Here is a 5,097-nt window from a genome sequence, read left to right as displayed (position 1 = left end):
GGATTTCTCAAGCTTGCACACTCTATTGGGGAACTTTGCATCAACAAAACCCTCTGGCTGACTCATGTAAACATCTTCAGCCAACTTCCCATTAAGGAAAGCAGTTTTGACATCCATCTGCCAGATTTCATAATCATGAAAGGCAGCTATGGCGAGCAATATCCTAATAGATTTAATCTTAGCCACTGGCGAGAAGGTCTCATCATAGTCAACCCCTGGGGTTTGAGTGAAACCTTTTGCAACCAGTCGAGCCTTGAATGTGTGCACATTTCCATCCATGTCTGTCTTCTTCTTGAAGATCCATTTGCACCCAACTGTCTTACGACCTGGTGCACTATCAACCAAATTCCAAACTTGGTTGTCATACATGGACTTAATCTCGCTGTCCATTGCCTCTTTCCACTTGGAAGCCTCTGGGCCTGCCATTGCTTCCTTATAAGTGACTGGTTCATCTAAGTTTACCAGTGTTCTGTCACTTATGAATGTGTCACCATCTGAAGTAATATGAAAACCATACAACTCAGGTGGCACACTCACCCTAGTGGATCTTCTAAGAGGTAATGAGTTATCGATTGGTTCAACAGGAACTGTTTCCTCTGGTTGAGTGCTAGTGTCATCTAAGGTTCCTTCATTGGCTGACTCTTGAATTTCTTCAAGGTCAATAGTGCTCCTACTGTCCTCTTTGAATATGAGCTCTCTTTCAAGAAAGACTCCTCTTCGTGCTACAAAGACCACGTTCTCACTAGGCCTGTAGAACAAATATCCAAAAGACTGCTTTGGGTAACCAATGAAAACACATTTCTCACTTCTAGCTGCTAGCTTGTCGTGAGTCTCTCGTCTTACGAAAGCTTCACAACCCCAGACTTTAATATGTGCTAACGAGGGAACTTTCCCTGTCCACATTTCGTGAGGTGTTTTGGCAACCTTCTTTGTAGGGACAAGATTGAGGATGTGGGCGGCTGTCTCTAAGGCATACCCCCAGAAGTGAATAGGAAGCGAAGCCCGACTCATCATAGAACGAACCATGTCTAAGAAGGTTCGATTGCGCCTCTCAGCTACACCATTTAACTGTGGTGTCCTAGGAGGAGTCAATTGTGAGACTATCCCACATTCTTTCAGATAGTCGTTAAACTCGATACTAAGATACTCCCCGCCTCTATCGGATCTAAGTATCTTTATCTTTCTGCCCAATTGATTTTCGACTTCATGCTTAAACTCTTTGAACTTTTCAAAAGTTTCTGACTTATGCTTGATCAAGTAGATATATCCATATCTGCTATAATCGTCATTGAAAGTCACATAGAATCGATTAGCATCTCTTGTAGTTGATCTGAAGGGCCCACACACATCCGTGTGTATGAGATCCAAAAGACCTTCACCTCTTTCACAAGACCCTGTGAATGGTGATTTTGTCATCTTTCCCAAAAGACAAGATTCACACATATCATCTGACTTTAGGTCAAATGATTCCAACACTCCATCCTTTTGGAGTTGGGCTATGCGTTTGTTGTTAATGTGTCCAAGACGACAATGCCACAAGCATGCCTTGTCTACACTATTAGACAAGTCAATATTAAGTACACTATTTCCTAGGCTATCAACACAAGTCACTGTTTCATACACACCATTACAAGGCAAAGCTTCAAACATAAAAACACCATTCTTATAAACAGAAATTGAACCATTCAAATCATTAAAAGAATATGTAAAACCTTGTCTGAACAATGCATGAAATGAAATAATGTTTCTCGTCATCTCAGACGAATAGCAACAATTTATTAAATCTAATCTAACATCATTACTAAGCAGAAGCTGATAAACTCCGATCTTGGTTACTGGTGAAGACTTTCTGTTTCCCATGATCAGGTTTATCCTTCCTCGCTCTATCTCCTCACTTTCCTTTAGACCCTGCAAATCAGAACAGATATGAAAACCACATCCTGTATCAAGGACCCATGAACGAGAAGATAATGAGTTATTAGCAGAAATAGTGTAAATACCTGCCGAAGATGGCTTCACTTTGCCATCCTTGATATCTTGCAGATATTGTGGGCAAGATCTCTTCCAATGCCCCTTTTGGTTGCAGTAAAAGCAAACTGCCTCTTTTGGATCAGAAACATGGGGAGTGGAACCATTGGGCTTAGCCTTTGGGCCATTACTAGATGACCCAACTTGAGCCTTGCTCTTCCAGTTTTGCTTGGGAGGACCTTTCCTCTTTTTCCCCTTTCCCTGTCCAATAGCCAAAACAGGGGCACTCATAGGTGTGGAGGGTATACTTTTACCCTTCATCCCTGCCTCAGCTGTCTGCAACAAGTTGTGCAATTGGGCCAAGGTCTGCTCAGTATTGTTCAAATGGTAAGTTAGAATAAACTGACCATAACATTTAGGAAGTGAGTTCAAGACCATGTCAATGGCCAATTCCTCATCAAAGTGAATATTGAGCTTGACCAAACGCTCTATGTAGCGTTGCATTCTTTGCACATGTGACACAACCGACTCCCCATCTTTCATCTTGCAAGCCATGAGTGACTTGACTACTTCGAACTTTTCTTGACGAGCTCGCTTATGGTACTTTTCCATAAGGTCCTTGTTCATCTCGAAAGGCCAGTAGTCCTCATAGTACCTCTGCAGTTCTGGGGACATAGTTGCCACCATGATGCATGCCACTTTGCTAGCATCATCGTAATGTTTCTTGTAGGCAGCAAGATCTTTAGGAGTAGCTTCATTCTCATCAAGCTCTTTGAGCCCCTTTTCAAGAACATATTCTTTGTTCTCGAAACGAAGAGCCATCTTGATGTTGCGCATCCAATCGTTATAGTTTGAGCCATCCATAACGACTTTGGAGCAGATATTGAGCAAAGAGAAGTTCTGGTTGGAGGAGGATGAAGCAGAAGTGTTTCCAGGAGTAGACATCTGAAAAAAAAGAAAGTTTTAGTTAGATTTCAAGATACCTTAATAGAATAACCCAAAGATATAATATCAAGGTTAGGATCCAACTATGAAGATTCACAACTTAGAAATGGGATGCCGAGATCCAAGTGCAAATTTCATAAAGGTAGGTGAATGACGATTCACCAATTCCACCATTAGACGAAACAAACGAAGTGAAATTCCTAATTCTTTTGAGATACATTGAAACTATTCAATGGCATGTTTTAATCTCAGATTATGCTCTTCTATTTGTGACTGGGATGCCGAGGATCACAAACAAGATGTGAATAACCATGCAAATGTGCTTGGTAACCTCATTGTCTTTATCATTAACTATTGATGTGCTGGTAAACCACACACGCTCCATCAAAATGACAATTATGAGATACCCATTACTACTCTTTATTAGTGCCTTTTAGTGTGCTGGTTAACCACACACGCTCCACTAACGACCAATAAAGCATAATGTGCAATTTCATGGATTAGCATACTTTTCACATTTTTCCTAAAGTAACTAGAGTTGGGATTTTGAAAATAACGTTCTAGTACTTTTAATATCATTATACTTTTAATGAGAAGTAGTTGTCCTATCAAATCCGTTCTGCTAACGACCCTCCACTAATCAAGGAAGCGGTGGGTGAGAGTGGACACCCATTCAACTACCATTTTATAGGCAGTTTCCTTATACCCCCCTTATAGATTAGCTTCGTGAATGAGGCATACTAGCGATTTGACTGACCATATTCTTATACATATATAATATTAAACTTTTAATTATAATATATATATAAGGTGTGTTTTAAAACATTTTAAAACTTCAAGGGTTTATAAATTTCGAAATTTAAGCTATTAAATTTAAATTTAAATAAACCAATTAACTAGATTTAATATTTATCTTTTAATTAACTATTAATCAAATTATTAAATCTTGTAAGGATTATCTAATTAAATTAATCCATTAATTTAATCCTAATCCTTATCCCTCTAAATTTCGAAAAATAGGGTAAGGATAATTATCCAATTAATCTAATTAAGTAATAATTATCCAAAACAAGAAACCCTAAAACTTCTAAGCAAATTTCGAAATTTACAAGGGAGGAGGCTAGGGTTTTCAAAACCCTAACCCTAATTTCGATTAGGGTTCTTTGGAGGCTAGGGTTTTCGAAAAAAACCCTTTGATCCAAAACCCTAGAAATCGAAAAATTGGCCTTTAGGGTTTAATAGCTATAAACCCTAATTTGCAATTCAACAATTGTAGCAATTCAATTTAAAACAACAATGGCTCTGATACCACTGATGGGTTTTATGTACAACAATTAAACTAGAAAACAATTCCTAAGTTCACATGCAACCTACTTTGGATCTATGTTTTAACTATTGAACATACAACTTTGAATTGCAAAACAAGAACCCTAGAGGAGAGGGGATATTTTCGAAAATAGTAAACTAGGGTTTAGGATTTACATACCTTTCAATTGTTATAGCAAACAATTGATATTCCCTTGATCTTGATCTTGATCTTCTTGGAAGCTTTAGCACCACAAGTGTAATGCCTCTAATGGAGTCACACCCAAGAACTAGCAAGAAGGAAAGTAGAAGAAGAGAGAGGGGAGGGAGTATGCAATTTCGGCCACTAGGGTTTCTTCCAAAGAATTCAGTACCCAAAATGTGAGCCAGGAGGCTCCTTAAATAGTTGAGGGAACTAGGGTTTAGGGAAAACCCTAGTTATCCTTTGCTTAGGGCCTAAGCAAGACCCAAGGCCTTATCTTGGAGCCCTTGGACGAATTCTCTAGGGTTTCCCCTAGGGTTTTCGTCCACCCCCTTCCAAGGGGGTTCTGGAACCTTCCACTCAACTATTAGTTAATTGCAAACTAGTCCCTGCACTTTATAATTAATTCTTTTAACCCCAAAATTAATTCTGATTAATTTCTGGCTAACAATTAATTAAACATAATGATTTCTAATTAATATATTAATCCATTAACATATTAATAAATCATTTATATTAATTTATTAATCTTATAAATTAATATCTCTCCTTTCATAATTTCCTTGTCCAGTTGCTAGGTTGAGGGCAACCCAAAAGGACTGTGCTGCTATCAATTCAAGTACATACCAATTATAGTTATGGGCTTAGACACCTAATCCAACAGTCTCCCACTTGGA

The sequence above is a fragment of the Lactuca virosa genome, chromosome 8 (genome assembly GCF_052849685.1).
Source record: "Lactuca virosa cultivar CGN04683 chromosome 8, Lactuca_virosa_CGN04683_v6, whole genome shotgun sequence".
Taxonomy (NCBI): domain Eukaryota; kingdom Viridiplantae; phylum Streptophyta; class Magnoliopsida; order Asterales; family Asteraceae; genus Lactuca; species Lactuca virosa.
This window is presented reverse-complemented; position numbering follows the sequence as displayed.